Source organism: Crinia signifera, chromosome 1 (assembly GCF_055691185.1).
Source record: "Crinia signifera chromosome 1, ASM5569118v1, whole genome shotgun sequence".
Classification (NCBI taxonomy): domain Eukaryota; kingdom Metazoa; phylum Chordata; class Amphibia; order Anura; family Myobatrachidae; genus Crinia; species Crinia signifera.
This window is the reverse complement of record NC_139217.1, coordinates 239,476,662-239,501,593: the sequence shown is the minus strand read 5'-3', so window position 1 is coordinate 239,501,593 and position 24,932 is coordinate 239,476,662. Positions and strand designations below refer to the sequence as shown.

At 45.7% G+C, this 24,932-nt stretch overlaps 1 long non-coding RNA gene across 1 annotated transcript; it reads right to left on the bottom strand.

Annotated features, from left to right (window-relative positions):
- Positions 1 to 1,475: 1,475 nt before the first annotated feature.
- Positions 1,476 to 3,566, bottom strand: LOC146027437 (uncharacterized). Its single transcript, XR_014454844.1, has 3 exons — positions 3,466 to 3,566; positions 2,299 to 2,411; positions 1,476 to 1,773 (listed from the first exon to the last, which is right to left on the bottom strand). It is a non-coding gene; the product is annotated as an uncharacterized LOC146027437 (long non-coding RNA).
- Between the last annotated feature and the right edge of the window lie 21,366 nt (positions 3,567 to 24,932).

Sequence of the window (24,932 nt, the reverse complement as noted above, 5' to 3'; positions counted from 1 at the left end):
GAGAGGCAGCACTGCATCTCACACAGGCAGCGCTGTGAGAGCCAGGACAGGGAGAGGCAGCATGCTGCCAGCAAGAGCTGTGGCAGGGATAGGCCACATGGTGGAAGCTCAGCAGGTGGACATGGAGGAGGAAGATGCAGGAACAAGTTATGTGCCCCCACAGGAGGAACAGAGTGGCAGGCACACAGAGGAGGAGCAGCAGGAGGAAGTTTATTCTGAGGTGGAGTTGGCTCAGCATGAGGAAGATGATACAGAGGAGGAGGAGGAGGTAGAGGAAGATGCAGCCCAGGAGGATGAGGAGGAGGAGGGTGACCCAGAGAATGAGGAGGTGGATCCAACCCGTACTGCCAGTGGGAGGAAAGTGTGGTTCTCCTATGAAGAGAATATGGCCCTGGCGCGTGCTCTGTTGCCACTTTATGACCGGCTGCTGGGTCCCCACCACCACCGCACAACTGTGGCACGCAAGAAGGTGATGTGGGAGACCATAATCAACTCTGTGAATGCACTGAGTGCCCAGAAGAGGAGTGTGCGGAACGTTAAAAATCGATATAACGATATAAAGCGCCTCCTCAAATCCAAGCTCGCCCTGGAACGGAAAGAGGCCTGTCGCACGGGAGGCGGACCTAGGCAGCATGTCGCATTCAAGGCATATGTTCAAGGCTGTTACGCAGAATAATCCCACCCGAGGTGCTTCCAGGCGTGCACATTGCGGACACAGACAGACCCCCTACTCCACCGCAAACTGGTGTCAACACATGTATACAATCAAATTTACATTATAATGTTCACCAGTAATTATGATGTATTATTTTGTGTGTCCAATAGAAATGTTTTTGTGGAACTACATATCCCAGAAAGGTGCCCTTATGAATGTGTTGTTTGGCAATTAACGCATTGTGGGTTTGTCTGGGGCAGCGGCGAAGCTTTGTTAATGGGGGGGAACCCCCCCTCCCCGCCCGTCCGGCCGGCCCCCTGTGCCTGCCCCCCGTGCCCCCTCCCCCCATTGCCGCATGCTTACCTGTCCGCGCGTCCCGGCTCCCCTCCTGGCTTCAATAAATTCTATGCAGACAGACCACGATAAAATGGCAGCCCCCATACCGCAGACAGTTTCAGAGAACAGTCTGCTTTATGGGGCGGCCATTTTATCGTGGTCTGTCTCCATAGCATTGATTGAAGCCAGGAGGGGAGCCGGGACGCGCGGACAGGTAAGCATGCGGGGGATGGGGGGGCGGGGGGATTACTATAGCACCGCAGCCGCCCCGGCGCCCCCATATGCACAGCGCCCCCCTGCGACCGCGGGGGCTGCGGTGCTATAGTTACGCCACTGGTCTGGGGCATGTACTGTAGTTCCACATAACAAATTACTGTGTGTTCACCTTATCACTGTCGACCTGTACTGGTTGGTCATGTGATTGTACACCTAGATACTGGTTCGGTTTTCTTGGATTTTTTTTTAATTATACATGTTGAACATGATGCTGTATATGATGAATTAAAATGGCAGCCGTACTATACTGCACTGTGCTCATGTGTCATTTATTTTAAAAATGATGCTAGGCTAATATTAGCATAATTTAACAATGTTAAAGGTAACTTACAGTAGCCTAGCATACTTAATGTTCACATTTTTTACAGTAGCCAGAAAAATGATGCACTTTAAGTGGGAATGTCCATATTGCTAAATCTGCCATTTTGATTTCATAGCTCCAGCTCCAGACTCCCAGGCTGCTGCTGCGGTTCATCCATCTCATCGTGATCGTGGTGATTTGGACCCTGCAGGTGAGATGTCATATTGTTATGTAAAGGATTTCATACCTCCCAACTTTGGAAGTTCAGCAGGCGGGACGCTGCTGCTGCACGCCGGAGGCGCGTCAAAATTTTCGGGGGGTGGCCTAATTTGGGGGCGTGGCATATACTTGCTGCTCTTCCGCGAGGCCACGCCCCCATTTTGCCGCTATGGGGGCATGACCCAGAGGCTCTGTGAGCCTCTAGCCATGCCCCCAGCCCCCTGGCTGCGGGAATAGACGCTGTGCACATGCGCACAGCGTTTATTCCCCGCTGCTTAGCAGCTGACAGGGGGGACTCCCAACAGCCCCCCCACAACGCGGGACACTGGCGCCCACGGGTGGGACAGCGGGACAGGCGCTGACAATCGGCATTGTTACAAAACAACAACCATAGTCCCTTTATCGTGGAAGTACTAATCCACCACATAGATGCACTATGCATCTTGCAGACCACACCATTATAACTCAGTTTCCCTGACGCATTAACCAAAATGCAGCATAACATACTTACCTTTGTCATCTTCTTTGTAGGAACAACCCAACGGATGCCAGAGCCAACAGATCCCATACAGATGCTGGATGATAGGAGTGAAATAATACTGGAACCAGTCACCACATTGGAACCTGCACAACAAAGAACAGAGGCAATTAATGTTCCGCCGTATACTCAGTCACATGGGCAGCGGGCCCCACTCCTGCAAGCCACCAACAGTCCTATTAATGCCAAAGAATTGGCCAGATCCATTCACACATTTAAAGAGAAGCAAATATTTTTTATGGAGTCTCAGAGCCTCCAAATTGAGCAATTGAAAGGGTATGTGCAAAGCATTGGCCAGCAAATTAGAAAAGTATAGCAAGTGTAGGTACGCAAATTCGTATTGCATCCACAATAGACACACGCTTAGGAGAGATTGGCCAGGCCATTAGGGGCCAAACCACAAATTTTGGAAAACTTAATGAAAATATGCTGGCACAGACCCAAGCCATTAATTGGCAAACAACTGCATTGATGTCCCTACAAAGTCAGTTAAGCCTAAGTGCAAGCAATTTGTTAGGTCAACAAGCAACCACATCTACTCAAAGCAGCAGTGTGTCCTCCACACCCATGAGTGGGTCACCCACTACTCCCCCCCCCCCCCCCCCCCCCCCCCCCCCCCCCCCCCCCCGGCGTGGTGTACGTACTAGGGGTGGGTCTGGGTCTATTGGAAAGGGTGGCATTTCCCGGTCTCAGGGCAAAAATGTTTAAGGGTAGAAATTGTGGATTGTTCTGTTAATTGACATGCATCCGGTGTCCTGATGATATTGTCATATTGCACTATTTTGTTCAATATGCATAAAAAAAGTATTTTTTCAGCAAGTAAAATATTTTTGCTACCTGCAACCTTGGTGTCATTCTCTTTAATAATGAAGCCATACTTTGATTTGTGTTTGCATCATGCAATATTACCTTCAAAGGTTGTGTTTGCCTTACACAGAGAATAATGTGATTTAATTTGGGCCTATTACAGACGTTTCAAAGGGTCCAGCATTTACTATTGCAGAGTGTAAGTACCATGTAATTTAAGCAATACATAAAAATCCCCTCATCACAGGGCTCCATGGTAACTCCACCCCTTGCACCTGTGTTGTGTACCTTTACCAATGCTTTATACACTTCACCCATGTTAGGATTACTTACATTGAAAGGTCCTAGGTACCAGCATGTATCAAGGCAATGACCAATCAGGTATGGCAGACCTTGCAGGGGGTGTGCATTAGTCCCCAAATGGCCCTGTGTAATGTTAAAAAAGCAGTGAGTTGTTTTGTAAGGTACACCATGTCAGGGTGATATGGGTTATTCTTTAATGTCAATGTTTTCAAGCTAAATTACCTGTGAAATGCTGCCATATCATCTCTGAATGAACCACATTCCCCCTCCGCGTACTCCTAACTACCACATGTTGTGTAGCTTCAGCTTCCTGCACGACTGCTGCATTGCCAACATCAACATAATTTGGTTTACCCAGAGCAATGTTATGTAGCATGCAGCAAGCCTGGCTGATCAGTACTACTTTGGTAGGGTGGTACAGCAGTGTACCTGCTAATCTGTCCAAACACCTGAATCTGCTTTTCAGCACCCCAAAGTTGCATTCCACTACATTGTGGGTGGCAATGTGTGCAGCATTGTAGCGGTGCTGTGCAGGGCTTTGTGGGTTCCGCAGAGGTGTCATGAGCTATGGTAGACACCCATATACTGAGTCACCTACAAATGAAATACTAATGTGTTATTTTGGGCACATATCATGTGGGTATTTAGCAAATTACATTAATAAAACACTGATAACTGACTTACCTATTAGCCAGCCCTCTGGCATGGTGTGGGCCTGGAAGCGGTCCCAGAGAGCTGAGTGACGCAGGATATAGGCATCATGGCAGTTCCCAGGGTGGCCTGCAACTACACTGAGAATTTTGAGGTTGGCATCGCATACCACCTGAACATTGAGGGAGTGGCGGCCGCGGCGATTAACATGCACATGCTCCCTCACGTGAGGAGCCCGTATCCCAATGTGGGTGCAGTCTATGGCTCCCAGCACATTTGGGAATGCTGAGAGCCGATAGATTGCCACCTTCAGTGCCTGCCACTCGGACTCACAACGTTGGAATGTGATATGTGCGCCACAGCTTCTTTAAAGCATTTAACACCTGAGAAAAATGTTTAGAGAAAGTGGCTTGGGACACCCCCAATGACCATGAGCTCACAGACTGGGATGAGCCTGTGGTCAAGAAGTAGAGGGCACACATTAATTTCTGCAGCCCAGACACTGCATAGTTGCCCCCCCCCCCCACCCCCACAAGGGTCTAAAATATCTCTCACCTGCTCATATAAGTTCAACAGGTTATTGCGGTTCAGCCTAAACATCTCCACCACCTGTTGATCTGAGAGGGAGTCCAGGTACACCCTAGCACGGTACCGACGAGAAGCACAAAGTGGTTGGGGTACCTGGATCTGATGGGCAGCATAATCCCTCCTCCTGCGTAGCTCCTCCAAACGTCCCAGCTCACACACTAGCAGCTCCACTCCACTCTGCAGAATCTCCATCACAAAGACACCCGCACAGGTGTCCATAATCTTGTGGGGGTATATGTAGGGGAGTTCATGATTGCAATGTAAGCCACCTGGGATGGTTTTAACCATTTATGAGTTTTTCGCCACTTTTTTAATCAGAAATCGCCAGTCTCTACCTGGTCTGTTTTTTTCCCGATAACAATTCGCATTTTGATGGCGAATTCCAAAATCGCCACCCATTAAATTTGCGATTTGTATACTTTTCAATGGGAAAACATCTGGATGCGATAAAAAATGCGATATGAACTCGCATTTCCAACATGTGCGAATTAGACACCAAAACATGCGATTTAAGCTGGAAATCGATGCATACTAAACAGCCGATTTCGCCATTTTCACGCCACAAAATCGCCAAAAAACAGAAAACGCATCCTATTAAATGTCACCCACTGTCTCTGAGCATGATTGTGGTTGGGAAGTGGGAGTGAGGTTACAGAAGGGATGCCCTGCACTCCCTCTTATGCACTATGCTATATTCTGTAAACAAGTTGACTATTTCTGTTGAACAACATGTCTGTAACTGTAATAAAATAAATTTATAGGTGGCATGCCTGCTATTCTTCTCCAATTTCTTATTTTAAATATAAAGTTGATACTTCAGGTCAAACTACATTTATTATTCCAAACTTGAAGGCAGCATCTGCGATATATAATGCAGCCAATAGCAGTGCAGAGTGACAGCTGTTTAAAGGGAAGTGTGAGGGGTGTGTAGTGGGGCCGCCTCTCTTGGGAGAGGGGGTAAACGGATTTAAATACCTCCTGTCTGTGTCAGTTGAAGCCAGGAGTTGTCTGCGACTCTGCGTGAGCTGCTGCTGGCCACTGATAAGCCGAGTACGATCTCACTGACCCGTGGGCTCTTGGCACGAAATCAAACCCCACCCGCGAGAAAAGGGAGAGTGGGTTCTTGGGCTTAGTCCAAAATAAAGCTGCAGAATAGGACAGGGATTCTTTCAATAGTAACCACCTCCCAGCGCTCTGCCTAAGGAAGGGTTTCCACATTTTCAGGAAGCTTGCACGCTTATAGTTGGGGCTACATCTGCTGCTCTGACAGCGGCTCTGCGGGAGGATGATGCACCTTGGTAAAATAACGGCTTTCACTGTGGACCTGTCCCCCGGTGCCTGGCGGCGTGTACACGACAGGGGAGGTGCTGACGGGACAGGGTGGTGCTGAGCTGTGCAAGGCGGCGAGGATTACAGCCCTGGAGGTGTGTGCCCGAGGGCTGGCTGCCGTGCACTGGCTGGAGACCCGCAGCATCGGCATGAACACGGTCTACAGTGACTTCTCTGCCCATGAGACGTATCTGCGGAAGCGGCACCACTTGCTAAGAGGTAGGTGTGCTAGCAGCGTGGCACTAAACTTGCCCTCTACTTTATTGCCTTCATATTTTGTCAGAAGATTAAGGTTTATGGTGACAGTAAAGGTGCCCATACACTAGTAATGACCAAATGAAAGATCAGTAACACAGCTGTTATACTTTTGAAACGTGACAGGAGCTGACTGTCAGTTTATCTGGATCACTTTATCTCTCTCTAAAGGTGCCCACACACGCATCGATCCCGGCGTGCTTTGTGGGCTTAACTAGCACACATAGCATCGCATCGTATGCCTTGTGCATACGATGTGCATGCTATGCTAGAAAAAGCTAGTACAAAGAGTATGTGCAGCACATACTTTTTGTACTGTACGATGAGGTGCCGCGGGAGCGCGCACCCCATCGTACAGCATCGCACCGCCGGGATCTGTGCGTGTGTGGGCACCTTTAGGGGCCCATTTATTAAGGATCGTATGTACAATGCGGTCTGGGCTGAATATTACCACCCAGGATCACATTGCAATATGCAATCCTATTGTGGGGATGTATTAGGGCATGGGTAAAAACCGGACCAGGACAAGATCGCTGGACCGGACATCAAATTCTGCAGTCCGGAGCTTGTAGCGTCCGGTCCGGTGGGTGTCCTGCCTATGGTCCGGGCATGTAGCAAAAACCGGACGTGCCGGACCACACGGGGTGGCAGCAATCTCCCCCCCATGTCCCTGATGATAGCTATCACAGGGAAGCCCCTGGACAAGACACCCCCCGGACGGGACACCCCCTGGACCGGACACTACAAGCTCCGGACTGCAGATTTTGATGTCCGGTCTGGGGTTTAGCACCATCTCAGAAGAAACCTGTTGGGGATACGGGGGGAGATTCTCTAAGCTAAAAATGTAAGCATCCCCCGCCGGGTTACCGTGGCTGGGGGCTTTTCCCCATAGAAGCCAATGGGCTTCTACCGCATCGCCCCCTCACCTGTGTCCGGGCAGCACAGAGCTGTGCTGCCCGGACCTGTGACCTCCTCCCTGCACTGAACCTCTTCCGGGTGCAGGGAGGAGGAGAGCCCGGCGCAGCAGCAGAAGCGCCGGGTGTGGGAGGGAGGGGGGAGCCGCTGGGACCCGTCAGCTCTCACCGCAAAGGACAGCTCTTAACGCAAGAGCTGTCCTTTGCTATAATTATCGCATATGTTAGAACATATGTGATAATTATAAATGCGAAGGGGGGCGGAGATTCTTAGAGAATCTCCCCCCATGGTCACAATGGGAGCAGGAGGGGTCGCAGCAGGATTAACACTGTAATCCCTCCTAAATAGATTTGGAGGAATTCCCCTTCGGGGAATTTGCCACATATATTACATGATAAATGAGCCTTATAGACTCATGCAGAGGTGCATTGCACCAGGGTCCCTAAAGACTAAGGGGCCCATTGCTGCCCAGACCAGCATTGACTCTTGGATAAAAGTCCCAAAATATATTTTTGCACCTGGGCCTGCCGCTCACAAGTTCCACCACTGGACTAGTTTGCCAAGGCAGGAAGGATCTTGCAGGGGTGCCAGTACCAAATAAGGGTGTTTAAGGTCAAAGTGATAGGCAAAACCAGTGCCTGTGTCTGTTGGAAGCACAGTTGCATAGGCGAATCTAGGGGGTGGTCCGGGGGTGCACCGGACCACCCATTAGCCCATTTTGTAGCTGAGGGATGGGGCTTTCAAACGAGCCCAGCCCCGTGTCTCTAGCCCCCTGGGAACCAGAGATACGGCCAGGCAAAACTTGAACGTTTTTCCTATAGGATAACATGGGACTCGCTAATTCCGAACCCCACCCAGTTCAACGGTTGCCAGTTCCCCCTTCGGCATCACTGAAGCTTGAGCTTGATCTCAGTCGAACCCAAATCGCTGGGCCTTCAATCTGATGCCAAGCTGGATCCATATGGGTTAATTGGTTCCAGGGATATTGAGGTTAAACAATTTTTTTTAAATGTAATTTCATGACTGTTTATGTTCTTTGAGGGCAGATTTCTCTGGAAACAAACAGCCGAGTTTCACGGGACCAAACTCATTCGAAGCCAACTTAAAAGTTTTTCAATATGATACTGGTCTCATGTAAATGGGTCAGTTGGTTCCGAAGATATAGCTGGTTGGTTAAAGGGGGGGTAGGGAGAGGGGAATGGTTGTCTCTCCCCCTCACACCAGAAAATGCAGGGACTAGGCTGGTGTATAAGGGGTCAGCCTGGGAATGTCCCTGCATGATCCTGGGACCACATTCCCGGGTAAATCCCTGCATTTTCTGTTGTGAAAGGGGTATTATTTCAAACAGCCGTGACCTGCAGTGCTCTGAATACAGCCGGGCAGCCCCCTGCTCTCTGCCCAGCTGTCAATGACTTTCACCCCTGCAGCTTACGCTCCAATTCTTCTCCCCGCTTTCACCTCAGCCCGCCCCACCTTTAATCATGTGGTGCTGGCGCCCGGTGTGCTCCCCCAACATCATGCACAACAAGAGCACGCACAATATTTCAAATGTCCACTCGGCTAGAGGGGACACCAGGAGGGGAGTGGGAGCGTGCTCTGCGCTGCGCTCTGCTCCTCTCCCCATAGAAGCAGCTGCACTGCTCTCCATCTCTGCCTGCATCAGCAGCGAAGGCTCATATAAAAATTTACAGTAAGTGGCACTTTTTGGGGCATTGCTTAAGGGACGTTACAAGTGGTGGTATGTGGTGGCATTATGCATAATGTATGGCTTAATGTGTAAGGGGCATTACGGTGTGCAGCATCATGTGTAAGCGGCGTTATGTGTGCAGCATCATGTGTAAGGGACATTATGTGTGCAGCATCATGTGTAAGGGACATTATGTGTGCAGCATCATGGGTAATGGGTACTATGGTGCACGGCATCATGTGTAATGGGTACTATGGTGTGCGGCATCATGTGTAATGGGTACTATGGTGAGCGGCATCACGTGTAATGGGTACTATGGTGCGCGGCATCATGTGTAATGGGTGCTATGGTGCCATCAAGCAAGAACCCCCTAGCAATGAGCACGTAGGTAAGCAGCACTTATGTGGCAAATATGTAATGGGCATTACGGTTTGTTATTTAGTGTGTAATGGGCATCATGATGTGTGGCACAATGTGTAATGGGCATTATGGTGTGTGGCCTTATAAGTAATTGGCATTACGGCGTGTGGCTTTATGTGTAATGGGTATTACGGAGTTTGCTAAAATGTGTAATGGGCATTACTGTGTATGGTCTAAAGTGTAATACCACACCCCTTTTTGTGATGCCACGCCTCCTTCCCATGAGGCCACGCCCCCTTTTTGCCGCGCGGCTACGCCGCACAAAGGTCCCCCTGCTGTTATGTCTAGATCTGGGACCACCCATTACCATAATTCTAGATTCGCCTATGCACAGTTGTACACCACCACATAACTCACCCTAAAGGCCCATACACACTGGGTGACTTTGAGCTGAAAGTCGCTCAAAACAACAAGTTTGAGTGGCATTCAGCTCAAAGCCGCCCAGTGTGTATGCCCTGGCGGTGTGCGTGCTCCTGCAACATCGCTCAACATACTCAAACCCCCCCATCGGTGCCGGCAAGGGGAAAGCCGCCCCGTGTGTATGCAAAGAGTGGCTTCCCCCCCCAGCCATGAAAATGATCATCGCTGTCCATACATACTGGGCAAAATCACCCAGTGTGTATGGACCTTGAGGATGACAGGTAGGTACAGTTTACTTAATATAATTTCCTTCACTTTCTGTAGGGATGCTGAAAAGGAAAAAAAAAAGCTGATACCCGAGGCCAGTGGTTCCTAACCTTGATCATTTTTCCCTGTCACACAGAGTACACAAGTAAAATACTTAGCCCCACCTATAGATCTTTGAAAGTTTGTCTGTGAGTAAGGAGTATACCTGCCTGGTGACCTTTAAAACATGAACTGTTGGGGGTACCTGAGGGCCGAGGTTGTGAACCACTACCCTAGGACTCCATAATTCAAGAAAGTTTGGGAACTGCTGGTACAGGTTGGGAATCTTTTTATCTGTATATCCCAAAACTGAAATATTCCAAAAACAGTAATATTTCCTGCACATTTATACTCCTCATCTCCCGGTGTCCATGGCGGCCATCAAACTCTTATTCAGTAGCATCCCCGGTCCCGAGGATGCATTGCGCAGGTTTAAAGGATGCATTGCGCAGGTGAGTCAGTTTAAAGTTTTGTAGGGAGGGGTAGAGAATTCCAGAGAAACATCTACTATGTTATCGCTGTTTGGTCCAGATGTAATGCAGTGCGGCAGGCCATGTGGGATGTGGGTTAAACGGAGGTCAGACAACGCACAACACAAGCTGCCAACTAGTTAAATCTGGCCCAGGGTCATATTAATAACTGCAGCTGCCACCTTAGGCTTTCTGTTGAATTAATTAAACAAACATATTAGTAATTAAATTGTAAATATAAAAGAAAATGAAACCATTACTTCTTAAATAATAGGGTAGGACCCAATGTCAGGAGGGGATCGGGGCCAATATTGCGTTCATCGAACAGCGGTAAGCATGACAGAAGTAAAATTTGGTACATCAGGGGTTTCTGGGTACTCCTAAACCCGCCCCTGCACGTCACTGTGGAGGGTAAAATTATGCAATGTTCATTTCTTTTCAGGCAATGCTAACTCACACGCTGTGTCTTCTAAGTGTTAAGAGAGATTCTCTATTTTTTTTTTTTATCCCTCTTGAATTCTAAACTGTATTTACTAGCTCCACCTATGAAAGAACCCAGTCACCTATTTGAGATAAGATCTGTGACAAACGCTAAAATATAAATGCAAGTTGCTTAGCTTACGTATACAGACTTGCTACATAACTCATGTTTCCTTCCTTCATTTAAAAAGGGGAGGGTGTGTGGAGGTATGAAGAGGGATTTTTCATTTTAGGCCTCTTATAATGAGTTAGTAGTAATAAGGGCTTGGAGGCACCTAGTAGTTGGCAGAAGTTCATTAGGATGTAATCAGTGTCAGAATGGTTCAAATTGGTGATCGGCAGTTTGACATTCTGAAACTCTAGACAGGTTCACAAACTGTCAATAGTTTTGGGTTGCTGACTTCTAGGGACACGTGCCTTCAGGAGGTTTAGGGTTAGGTTGCTGGGGCAGAAGTGTAACTACGGTACCATTGGGGGTGCATTGCATTGGGGGACCTGAGGACTAAGGGGCCCACTGCTTCCACCCATTGAGTGGCATATTGTCAACTTGGGGCCTGATTCAGATTGGCTCAGTAAGCTGCAAACCTTGCAGCTTACCAAGTGCCTGAGACATCGCCTGTCTGAGCACCCGCCACCGCTGATTCACCTGGGTAACATGCGAAAGGATGTGTAACCAGAACACATCCCCTTGCATACCTTTGCTAGCAGCAGAAAACATTAGATAGTCGCCGACCATCGAATGATTTCTTCTGCCTTCGCAAATAGTCCTATGACATTAGCCGCACACCCCTGGCAGGCATCAGTCTGCCCGCATTCCCATGGCCCACCACCCCCAGCCCTCCCTCTCCGCAACAGAGGCCCCACATGTGTGTTGCTCGCTGAAGCCATTCATCTGGGTCTGCACATGTGCAAATACAAGCTTGTGAACGCGCTAACCCCCAAGCATCAGAACAGGGCCGAATTTGCCCTGTTTCCAGTGAACAAGAATCAGACCCTTGCTTTGGAGTGGATGAAGGAGGCCCAAAGTATAGTTTGGGTCTTTACCCTGCACAGAAACAAAATAACTCTACCAAATCTAAATCTCTCTGCACATGTTACATTTGCCCCCTGCAGTGCATATGGATTGTCCATTTGAGGAGGAATTTGCCTATGAGAGTGAACCAGAATAAGGGCCTAAGTTAGAAGCAACTACAACAAGCCTGGGCTGAGGACCAAGTTGTGGAAACTTTAGACCACCAGGCGGTACTGAGGACTTGTCCTCCAATTCCAAGACTTGTTTCATTACAAGAATTTGCAATGGACCACCTTTTAATGTTACCATAGACCAGTGGTTCCCAAACTGTGTGCCGTGGCTCCCTGGGGTGCCGTGGAGCACTTGCAGGGGTGCCTCAGGTTGGTGGTCCAGAACCAATTAAATGTATTTATGGCCAATGAAATAGGCAAAAATCAGTGCTCGTGGCTTCCAGTTATAAAATATATGGGTAAACAGAAGAGAATCATGTTCCTCACCACATAACTGGACCTAAGGATACAATCTAATCACAACTTATTTAATTTAATTTTTTTTCTGAAACTCTCAGCAACAAACTTTTGGCCTAGGGGTGCCGTGAAAAATATTATGATAAATTAGGGTGCCGTGATCCAAAAAGTTTGGGAACCACTGCCATAGACAATGAATATTAAGCAATTGAAGAAGCAGGGGGTGTTCAAATAATGCTGCTTTCCCACTGCAGACCCGTTTAAAGTACTGGTAATCTTAAATGATATTTAAAACGGTATTAGCATTCCCACTGCAGCAGATTACCGTTTTAAATACCATTTAAGTACCATTCCCATTGCAGGTAAAACGTTTAAGCTGTTCAAAACGTTTTTACAGCAGAAATGAGTGCCTGTCATTTAAATGGGCTTTTCAGGGTTAAAAAGGCACACACCTATGATGTTTTCACAGTATAAAAGGAGGGGGAGGGGCCAGGACGGATTAGTGCAGCAATCACCTAGGGATGGCCATCGTTGCCATTGTCATCGATGGCAATTCTGCAACTGGCCATCGATAGTGCTAAACTATGCTATGGTTGACCATCGATATTTTTACATATCAATGGTCATCCATTATGTTTGTTTGATTGGCCTGTGGGCCAATCAAAACACGGGGGCAGGGCTTCATGGGTGTTGGGGCGGAGCTATGCTCCGTGTCCCGGCACTTAAAAAAAAAAAAAAAAGCAAAACGTCGTTTTGCTGTTCCATCGATGGAGGGAAACCATCTGGTTCTCCCCCATCGATGGCTAAAGTATTTGACATCGGCCATGAACCATCGATGATTTTGAATCATCGATGGCCATCCCTACAATCACCATGGCTGACAGAGCACATGTCTCTGTGGATTTTGTCATTGTTTCTGCTGTAATGCTGATTGATTCAGCATGTGAGAGGGTCTTGCAGCTCCTTACATTCTGCTGTTTGATTAAATATCAACAGCAATGCTCCAAAAACGTGTGCACTCTTCTACAATCTTCTCCCCACAAACTTCCTGGTTGTGGGGAGGGTCAGAACACAGGCAACAGCCTATCACTGAATTGTAGCCTGTTGTTATAACTAAATAACGTTTAAGAGGCATTCCCACTGCCTCAAAAACGTTATTTTAGTGTGTAGGACTCTGCTTTTAAAACGGGTTGAAATACCATTTAACTTTAACGGTATTTCAACTCTGGCACTTTCCCACTGCAACCTTAAATGGTATTTTGCACTGAAAAATCTGCAATTTACAGTTTTTGAGCTGCAGTGGGAAAGGGGCATAAATGTTCCTTTTGTTTTGAAAGTTGAACATACACCTTTTTGTATGGGTCATTTGGGAGAAAAAAAATACCCCAGAAAGACTGTGACTATGGCCAGGAATATATGAAATGTACTGTTTATCCTGCCCAGTATGTCAGAAAATATCTTCCTTCATTTATCAGCAAGCTAGAAAGAGGAAAACCCTAAATTATCATGTGAATTTGCTAAACCCTTGACTCAAAGGAAATCCCGTCTTCAGTGATGGTCATTAAAATTGAGGACAGAATGGCCTTTAAATCCTCTTGGACACCACCTGGGAGGCAGCAGGTGGTAAAAAATTGTGACAAGGATCTATTTTATTTTTTTTCCTGTTCCTGGGCATACTATTTATAAGAAGTACAACATTGTTTAACTTTTACCCAAAGAATGAAAATATGACCCAATGATAGACCTATAAATAGGTGGTCTACAGTAAAGCAGGAAGTAGAGCTGTCTTCCATAAATGTGCGCTCTCCGCAAGGTCTGATTTCACTTTGCATGGTGAGGGTAGCTGGCAAACAGGGTAGTTTGTCCAGGTCACTTATGAAGAGACTGAAGTTTTATGTGGGAGTCTGTAGATCCCTACACACAAACACAGGTGGAGCACATGGATGTGTGACTAATTAGCTTAGGAGGACGTGTTGGTTCTGTTTGTGTCTGTCCCATTCGGTCAGCACAAGGAGTTTGCTGTTAAGTAACTAGCAAGAAAACCACTGTGTATAGTTGGTGACATGGTCATGGGAATTCTTTGTGCTGGTGTGATGTTGCAACCATTGCTGATGCTGTCCATGACAATCCTGAGTAAACTACAAGCTGTTTCAGCAAAACATGTATGCACATTAATTTATTACTTTGTACAGTTCAAGTGCACTCATTACTGACTGACATTTTAAAAGATCAACAGGTGGAGCTTATTTCGCTTGATTCTGTGAGGAGACCTGCAAAACATACACTTTGTGGGGTTCTGAGGACCGACTATTAGAACCTGTGATGTAAACTCAGGTTCCTCTGGTTACTGGACTTTGCTAACTTATCCTGAGAGTTGTTTGCATATCTTTTATAGTGGTCTTTCTTTCAGGGGTTGATTAACACTTTGAGTGCCAAGTGAATTTGTGAAAATTGGCAAGCAAACCTTTGTATTCATCATAATGACCTGAAATGTTTAACGTTTTATATAGGAAATATAGGACCAGATGTTTCAAGCTTCAAAAAGTGATAAAATGGAGAATGATAAACAGGCAACCAATCAGCTCCTACCTGTCATGTTACAGTCTGCTGTGTAACCTCAATGGCAATCTTGGTATAGGCAATTCAGTTTCCTTGTAGGAGTATCAACTCCTGAGTGTCTGCACAGTAGCAGATTCCACCTTCTTTTTTTTTTTTTTTTTTTTAAATGGTAAATAAACATTAGAACAAATATATGCTCAAAGGAGACATAAAAATACTATATACAAGCATAATGAAATTTGTGGCACTGGTACAATTAGCTGCTTACATTTGACATGTTATTCTAAACAAGTTACCAGCTAGGGATTTGGAGTATTGCACAATAACCTTTTACTTGGTTGATAGGAGGAACAAGGAAGAAAACAAAAAATAACACAAGTAATCTTGACAGTGTCAGCCAATCAAACGATAATTTGAATAATCTTGAACGTGTGTGTGGTGGGGGGGGGGGGGGGGCAGAAAAAGGATAGCTAAATGGAAAGAAGGAGTGATAAGGGGGCAGGTAGAAGAAATGAGCGTACCTAAAAGTAGGTACAGGACAGATGCAGTGACAGAGATATGGGAATAGACCTAGTCTGGGACCCAGGAACAACCACTCTGAGCAGATTAGTGGAAAAACAAAGAAGCTTTTATATCATTAATATAAATTTGTTAAAGTGTGAGTCAGAGCAAGAGGTCTGAGGTGGAGGGGGAATGGGTGTTTAGCAGGGCAGTGCCATTATAGCTAATCCAGTTAGACCAAGTCAGGCTTGTGGGAAGCATTATGAAGGTAGGCCATCATTTTTTCCATGGCAGCTATGTCAAATGTTATTAATGAGCTGCTGTCGGGAAGGGGGGGTCAATATTTTTCCAGTGATTGGCAATGAGGCATCGAGCAGTGCATAGAATACGTGTTGACAACTTATCTGCCTCCCTGTTCAGACCATCGATGGGGAGGCCAAGGAGAAAGGACCTTTAACTAAAGGAAGGGAAAAGACTGCACTGAGTAGGTGGACCACCTCGTTCCAGAATATAACTATTTTGGGGCATGACCACCATATGTGTAGAAATGTTCCTTCTTCTCCGCAGCCTCTCCAGCAACGATCAGAGTAGGAGTTGAACATTTTGCGCAGACGAGTTGGGACTAAGTACCATCTGTAGTAGACCTTAAGTGAGTTTTCTTTTATCAAAGTCGAAATAGAGGCTTTGTCGATTTTCTTTCCTGGATTAATGTCCATGATTCATCATCTGGTGGATCGCCTAGGTCCTTTTCCCAATGGGTTTCATGCCTAAGGTTCAGAGGGGGGCCTAGTGAGAAGCAGATAGTTGTATAGTAATGAAATTATGCCTTTTGAGGAGGGGTTGGTGTAGGCAGGTGTGTTCGAGAGTTAGGGGTCTGGAGGTAGATTCGGTTGGAAGCGAATGAAAGAAGTGATGAATTTGGATATATGTGAAACAACTCAAAGCGGGAATGTTAAATTTGTCTTTGAGAGAATCTAAGGGGCTGCATGTGTAGTCTAGAAGATCATGGATCACTCTTACACCTCCCTTTAACCAAGGGGAGAAACGTTTAGTATTGAGACCCGGCGTGAATGCAGGGTTGTGCCATAGGGGAATGATAGGGGAGGGGTAGGTGGTGATGTTGAAGTGAGAGGAGCATAGGTCCCATATAGAACAGGTAAAGGCGATAATTGGGATTGTCAGGGGGCGCAAGCCCAAGTAAAGAGGATAATGGGAAATATTGCATAGTTTAGATTCCACCAAGATCCATTTAGGTACCTGGGACAATGCAAACCACGCAATTGCTTGACTCAAGTGGGTGGCATAGGAGTACAGTGTGATGTCAGGGAAACCAGTACCTCCATTGGTGGTGGAGCGCTGTAGGGATAGGAAGCTAATGCGGGGGGGGAGGGGGGGGGGCTTGAGTTTCCAGATGAACCATTTATGTAGCTGGAGAATAGTAGAATAGTTTCGGGGACCATAACAGGGAGGGTCTGAAACAGATCTAGAATGCGAAGTAGTATGTTCATCTTAATTGTCACGATTCTACCTAACCAAGAGATGAGTTCTTTCCAGCGGGCTAGGTCCGATTTGATCAGTGGGGAAAAATTGGCCGAGTAGAGCAAGTCGTAATGGTTTGTGATATAAACCCCCAGATATTTGATTTTGGAGGTGTGCCATGCAAATTTGTAGTAGGTGTGCAAGAGATGAATTGCTTGTGGGGACATATTAAAGGCTAGTACTGTACTTCTGTCTTTGAAAAGTTTATTATATGATCTGACAATATACCTAAACTACCTGTGATCCTCAAGCAGTAAAAATGTCTGATCGATAAAGGAACAAAAATATGCATCATGGATTTCATAAACCTTTAAAACTTCTTTTTTTATGTGGGGGTTATTCACTCTTAGGGGCTGATTCAGACCTGTTCGTTCTGGTCCAAATTCACCCCCATCAGAATCAAATATATTGGCCATGTATACTAGGAATTTGACTTGGATTGCCTTACAACAGCCAGTTAGGTACAGTTAAATAGTGACAGATCTATGAACACATACAGGTGTACGCTAGAAGTGCCCTGTTGGAAATAGATGCAGGGAGGAAATACCCGCTCAGCTGCACATCAGCGGCGCCACTGGTCATTGCAGAAGCCAGGTAGGTAACAATATAAGCAGGGACAGTGCAGTGATCACACAGGGAACACATACCAGCCGAACTGTACCTAGGCAGCCTTGTGCAATAGTGGAGGCTTTGCGCATGTGCAATTATGTTCGAATTTCACACTCGCTGACTGAGCCATTTGTGCCGTACAGGGAGGTCCGGGGGTGCTTGCATGGGAAGGCCCAGTGTTTTTTAAGGGTGTCCCCATAAACTCTGGGCATTCCCCTGGGATTGAAGATGGGTCATCTGCTGCCGGAATAAGACTCAGTTTAAACTTTTATTAAGGAAAGAGAAATCCTGATAATTTCTCTCCCGTTTGCTCGCATGCGAGGGCATGTTCTAGGGAACACCTCCTCTCGAATGCTAGCCATGGGATTGGGGCAGGCGTTCGGTAGGGCTGCGGGCGGCACTGACTTGTTCGCTAGGCTGCAAGTATATGCAGCCTAGTGAACAACAGGTCTGAATCAGGCCCTTTGACCTTTACAACAGGGAAACATGGTGATGGCAGCATCAATATCTTAACCTTGCCTGTCATGGTTAGCATTTGAAAAGCTGGGCTTTCCCTCACATGGTCACATCTGATGCACCCAGTCAGAAAGCCCACTGTCACTGCATGAATAGAATCTATCCGACTCTCTGTTTAATTAGTCAGCTAAGTGAGCATGGTGAGCCCAAGTAGGATATAATATCTAGCCAAAAAATTCCAAAATGACCACATTGGCTAATGAGGTGGTACCATGGTCACTACCACTAGCATTGAACACACCATGGTGGTTTTTCTGGTTGATTCGCTTGGATGCAAACTTGCATCCTTGCGAGTAAACCATATCCCATTTTACGAATGCTGGTATGCCGGCCCACCATTCGTACTGGCTCCCAACCATCGAATGAAGTTGGAACGTGCACGCAGATCTAAAGTTGCTCAGCAACCTTAGTTGCTGCATGCACATTCAGAGGGAAGTGGGCGGGCAGCTGACATCGGTGAGTTGCCCACCCTTGCGTCATTGGCTCATTAGCATATTGGAATACTCAGTGTTCTCATGGGGACACCCATGAAACCCTGGGCATTCCCATATGCAGGTATATTTAACCAATATCCCTGAATTCTATTATCATGTAGTGTTCAAGATTGGTTACTAATACTATTCAGTGAGCTGGGGGAATCAATGTATTTTTTTACTTACTCAGTATTAACCCCACCCAGCCCATGTGCAGAAATACCCATGCACAAAGCAAAAATATGAGCAAACCAGAATAAGGTCCCATATTAGCAATAGTCAGACTTTGCACGGTGTGCTAGGAATGTACGTGAAAAAAAAAAAAAAACTATTTATGTATGCTTGGACGTATCGAGTAAGTGATCAGCCCTCTCTTTGTGAACCAAAGTTTATCAATTTGCCAAATATTTAAAGTAAACGTCAGAAAACATAACTTAACAAAATCTGCACTGGCTGCCATTCCCCTACAGAATACTCTTCAAACACCTCACACTCACATACAGGGCCATCTCTAATTCCATTGCTCCCTATATCTCTAACCTCATCTCCATTCATACACCCTCCCGCCCTCTACGGTCAGCTGACGACTGTCGTCTCTCCTCCTCCCTGATCACTGCTTCCCATGCTAGAGTACAGGACTTTGCCCGTGCTGCACCCCTTCAGTGGAATGCACTCCCTTGCTCCATTAGACTCTCCCCGACCTTGCAAAGCTTCAAACGGGCACTGAAAACTCACCTATTCATCAAAGCATACCCTTCCACTGCATAAACTAGCTGGTTCTCCGACCCATTGCCTGTTTACATCCTGCTATCTAACCACCACCCACTTGCTTGCACCTCTTGTAATCTGTCTGTCTCCCCTTCCTACTAGTTTGTAAGCTCCTCCGAGCAGGGCCCTCTTCCCTCTTGTCGTCTAAGCCCACTTCTCTTCACATTTCTCTCACAGCTCTCCTATACTCAAACACTCAGTGACCATCTTCTTCTGCATACTCATCTCCATCATTGGCCTCAAGCCTCTAGTTGTATGTTGATTGAGTCCTCACTACTTACATTTAAGCTGTAATGTGTATTGATCTGTGGCGCTCTGTATTTGTACTGTATTTTTGTTATTTATTCAATGTTATGCCAAGCTTTGTCTCCCTGTATTGTTCCTTTGTACGGTGCTGCGAAACACTTGTGGCGCCTTAGAAATAAAATAATAATAATAATAATAATAATAACAACTTGTGTACAATTGTGATTTAATACAGGTATGTTGGTATTTGTGCAGATATTTCTATCTGATGGAAATTGTATAGTATAAATATCACTACAACATCTTGACTGATGTTAAACACTTTGGGCCTTATTCTACTTCACTCTTTCTGACAAAATCCTTCTTAGATGGACAAAACCATATGCACTGCAGGGGGGCAGATGTAAAATGTGCAGAGAGAATTAGATTTGGGTGAGTTATTTTGTTTCTGTGCAGGGTAAATACTGGCTGCTTTATGTTTACACTGCAATTTACATCTCACTTTGAAGTAAAACCCCACCAAATCTAATTCTCTCTGCACATTTTATATCTGTCCCCCCTGCAGTGCACATGGTTTTGTCCATCTAAGAAGGATTTTGTCAGAAAGAGTGAACTAGAATAACCCCCTTTAAGACCAACTCTTAAGTTGTCTCTTTTATAATGTAGATGTTTATTTTTATTCTAATATATGTGTATGTCTGTGCATATCCACAGCTAAATTCTAAGAAGAAAACAAACAAAAAAAGCCAACCTGTTGTGGATACCGGAAAATTCCCTATTAGTGATGCCATAAAAAAAAAAAAGTTATTTCGTAGGAAAAATAAGATTCTGCAGCCACTCACAAACAAACTTTAATTATAAATGCATTAAGTGGTCATTACTAATTAGAAACACCATAAAAATAAGCTAATTTTTGAAGGAGGGGAAAAAGGCTTTTGCATGCTTGCAAACAAGGATCTTTTCAGTAAAATCTTCTCTTTTTAAAACAAAAAAATAATTTTGGTACTTCTGTATTATCACGGCGCCGATGCCCACGGATCGCATGCTATTTGCATACGATGCGATTTAGCACACCACCACTAGCCACATCAGCCCGAAGTGTGGCGAGCGCAGTGGCATGGGCGCCGTGATAATACACAAGTACCATCATTTTTTCTTCATAAGTACTTCCCCGCAATAGGATGTGAAATATTTTGCTAGTTTTCCCCACTAGATGTTACTTTATTGATATATGGATCTAATCTGTGCTCCCCTTTTTAAAAATATTATGACGCCACAATAACATACTGTACTGTAGCCAATTGTTGGCCCCAGCAGTGTTTATTCTCAAATTACCCTCCTGCATCCTATCTCTGTGCAATACAGTTTGTACTAACTGAAATGGAATGTGCACCATGTGACTGAGTGCAATGGGTTTGTTTACAAAAAAAAAAAAGACCGCATTTACACAAGCTGACTTTCTTGCTGTTGTATATATCTTGTAGTGTTTGGCGTGGGATGATTTAAGGTAGTATTTTCCAAACAGCTGCACTGTAGAGGATCAGAAAAGGGAGGACTAAGGAAAGAGCTATTTGTGCACTGTGAAGAGATATCTGAGGAATGTTTTCCTAATTAGCATTTTCATTGGCCTCTTGGCAGCCTCTGCCCAAACAGAACCCAGCGAAAGTCAAGCAAAACATGTTGAGGGGCCTCTAACATACAATAACAACAACATACAGAAAAGCTTTCGTGAGTTTTGCAGCAATGCAAAGCTTATTCATCGGTGTGCTAGTTTATCACATTTCTAGTTAAAACATGTTTCCAGGGATCAACATTTTTGAAAAACAGTATTTACACAAATCTTTGTGGTAAACAACTTTTACTTAACTACTTAAAAAAAAAAAAGGCTTGTATTAAAATCATGCAGCTAATACCCCCTTAAACAATGCACAAATAACCAGAGAGACCCGGGTTTTTGTCGGGTCGACCCGGATCACACTGCGGTGTGAAAGGGCCTTTTGAGATATACTGGGTTATTCCCGGGTTGCTGGGCAGTGTGAACAGATAACCCAGGTCCCGTTCACTTCTATGGAGGAGGCAACAGTAATACTTTAGTGCTCTCCCGCCCCCTCAGATGACGTCAGCGACATGGCAATAAGCTGGTTCGCTGTGAGCTGCAGTGGAGAGCAAATACCGGGTCCCTCATGGGACGGACCGGAGCCCAAATTTGTGAACTGAAAGCGGAATCATTTGGACAGAATTGACCTATGAACAAATGCATGCAAAACATTTGTTAGTATGTTGCTGAACGGATATACAAATTTGTTGTGGGTGGGATGCTATAATTGACCATTCTTGCTATAATTTTAGTTTCAGTGGATGAGGTGCCTAGTATTCTTGGTGGGTGTGGATCGTTTATTGACCACACTTGGGTCGACAGGGTTCTAGGTCGACATGGTTGAAGGTCGACAGGTGTCTAGGTCGAAATGGGACAAGTTCGGCATAGCGTTTGGTCGACCTGGGTTAGGTCAACAGGTCGCGAGGTCGACATGGGTTTTTTCACTGTTTTTTGACCCAAATGTCGACAGTCGACATGGACACAGTTGGAAGTCAACCGCAGCCCCTGGCATCGCTCGGCACATGACGGCTCAAAAAACTGTGAAAAAAACCCATGTCGACCTAACGCTATGTCGGCCTAGTTACATGTCGACCTAAGTTTGGTTGATAATACGACCGTATACCTTCTTGGTTTTGGTCCTAAAGAGTAATTCAAAACATTTTCAGATATATTAGAAGTTTTTGCAACAATGCTCGGAGGCAAGCCTTGTTTTCGTGTTGTTTTTTTTTTTTAAAGGTTTATGTTCGATTAAGCTACATGAAATGCACCGCACAAAATAATCATAACTGGACAGATTTAGTATTTATTTATTAACAGTTTCTTTATATAGCGAAGCAGACTCCGTAGCGCTTTACAATAGTAGACAGTGATAAAACAAACTGGGTAACAACAGACAGACTTAGAGGTAGGAGAGCCCTGCTGCAAGCTTGCAGTCTATAGGGATATAGGAGGGAAACACAAGGACAGGCATCAGTGATAGCATAGCAGTCCCACCAAGTTACAAGTCCAGAAGGGAAGCTATATGATACATAAGTGCCTCAGAGGGTTATGCGTGTAGAACATAAATATGGTAGGCTTGCCTGAAGAGGTGAGTTTTCAGGGAACACTTGAAAGTTTGGAGACTAGTGTAGAGTCTTATTGTGCGTGGAAGGGCATTCCATAGGATGGGAGCAGCCCGATGAAAGTCCTGTAATAGTGAATGGTACAGTAGCTAATGATCCGTGCAGAAGAGACCCAGATCTTGTGTAGAGCGGAGTAATCGAGATGGGAGATATTTTGTGATAAGTGCAGATATATATGCTGGTGCAGTATGTTTAATAGCTTTATATGTGAGTAGAAGTGTTTTATATTGAATACGGGAAAGACAAAGGCAACCAATGGAGGGACTGGCAGAGCAGATGATGAGCGTCTTGCAAGGAAGATCAACCTAGCAGCAGCATTTAAAATGGATTGCAATGGCGAGAGTCTGTTCTTGGGAAGACCAGTTAGGAGACTGTTGCAATAATCCATGCGGGATATAATGAGTGCATGGACAAGAGATTTAGTAGTGTCTTGTGTGAGATGTATAGCGCCCCTGAGAATGAAAAGGGGTAGTTGTCCAAAGCAACCAATCAACAACCAAGACTGTGCTTGATAACTGCTTTGCACAATTTCATAAAATGTTTATACAGTAGTAAAATCAGGTCACAGCGATTTCCAAAAGCTTATCTATTTGATGTTTTTCATACCCAAGGAAGACTCTGGGTACCTCCACTATGGCAGTACTGCTGCACAGAGTGCAAAAACAGTGGGGGCAGAACTGTTCACTGCAATGTCTTTGCCAAGTGCCTTTGCAATGTATCTTAGTAGAGGAGTGCCTGGCTACTTCTCTGCACTGTCCTAAATGAGCTCCACCTCCTCTGGCTCCCAGTGTTTGTTTGCAGAGAAGTCCATTACCCATCACCACACTGCCACAGCGCCGAGCACTAAGGGCCTTATTCTAGTTCACACTTTCTGACAAAATCCTTCTTAGATGAACAAAACCATGTGCACTGCAGGGGGGCAGATGTAACTTGTGCAGAGAGAATTAGATTTGGGTGAGTTATTTGTTTCTGTGCAGGGTAAATACTGGCTGCTTTATTTTTACACTGCAATATAGATCTCACTTTGAAGTTAAACCCCACCCAAATCTAACTCTCCCTGCACAAGTAACATCTGCCACACCTAAAGTGCACATGGTTTTGTCCATCTAAGAAGGATTGTCAGTGAGTGAACTAGAATAAGGCCCTAAGTTAGGAGCCGATCCATTGGGTGCAATAAAGTGGTTTAATGTTCTGCAGGGTGCTGATTTAAAGTGTCAGACTGTCACGAATACCCCTTTCCCACTGCAGCTCTTAAATGGTATATTGTCGTCTTTTTAGCCCTTTTAAATGGCTAGAGCGGAAAAGCTCCAGGATGCTTTACCCATTTAAAAAATACCGGTATTTGTTAATTGGGTAAAAATCACTGTTTTACCTCTTTAAGACCCGTTTTTTTTTGGCAGTGGGAAAGGGTCTTAAATGGTATCCCCTGGTACCTGCCCTGCGTGGGGGATCCGGGCAGCGGGGTCCGGCATGGGCACAGTACTTTGGGTCCCTCCCTGTGGCTGATGGATTCTGGGCAGTGGGGAGGCAGCGGGGTCCATCCCGCATGGGCACGATGCTGGTGGTGCAGCGGGTTCCATCCGGCGTCCGGGCAGTCCCTGTGGCTTAATGAAACGTTTAAAAAATTGGGTCAAAGCAGATTTGGCAGTGGGAAAGCAGCATTAGTGGCTGTGTGAGGCTGAGTCTCACACAACCACTTCAATGGCCAGGTGAGTGCTGAGCACTGCATCTATGGGGCGTATGTATTAAGCCTGGTACAGTGTTAAAGTGGAGAGTGATAATACACCATCCAATTGGCTCCTAACTGTCATTATCAAACACACCTGATTGGCTGGTGCGTTATCACCTTCTACTTCATCACGTTACCAGGCTTAATACATCTGTCCCAATGTGTTGTATAAGGGGCATAATGTGAATAAGGGGTTTTACTTTGTGGCATAATGTAAACAAGGGTTACCACTGTGTTTTAATGATTCAAAGGCACTACTGTGTGGTTTAATGTGCTTAAGGTTGCACTACTGTGTGTCCTAATGTGTGGCCATAGTTCTTTCCACAAGTCTATGCAGTTTTTTGAGCTGCCCTTATTCAAAATGAGGCAGTGCCAATTTATCTGGAACAGGATACCAA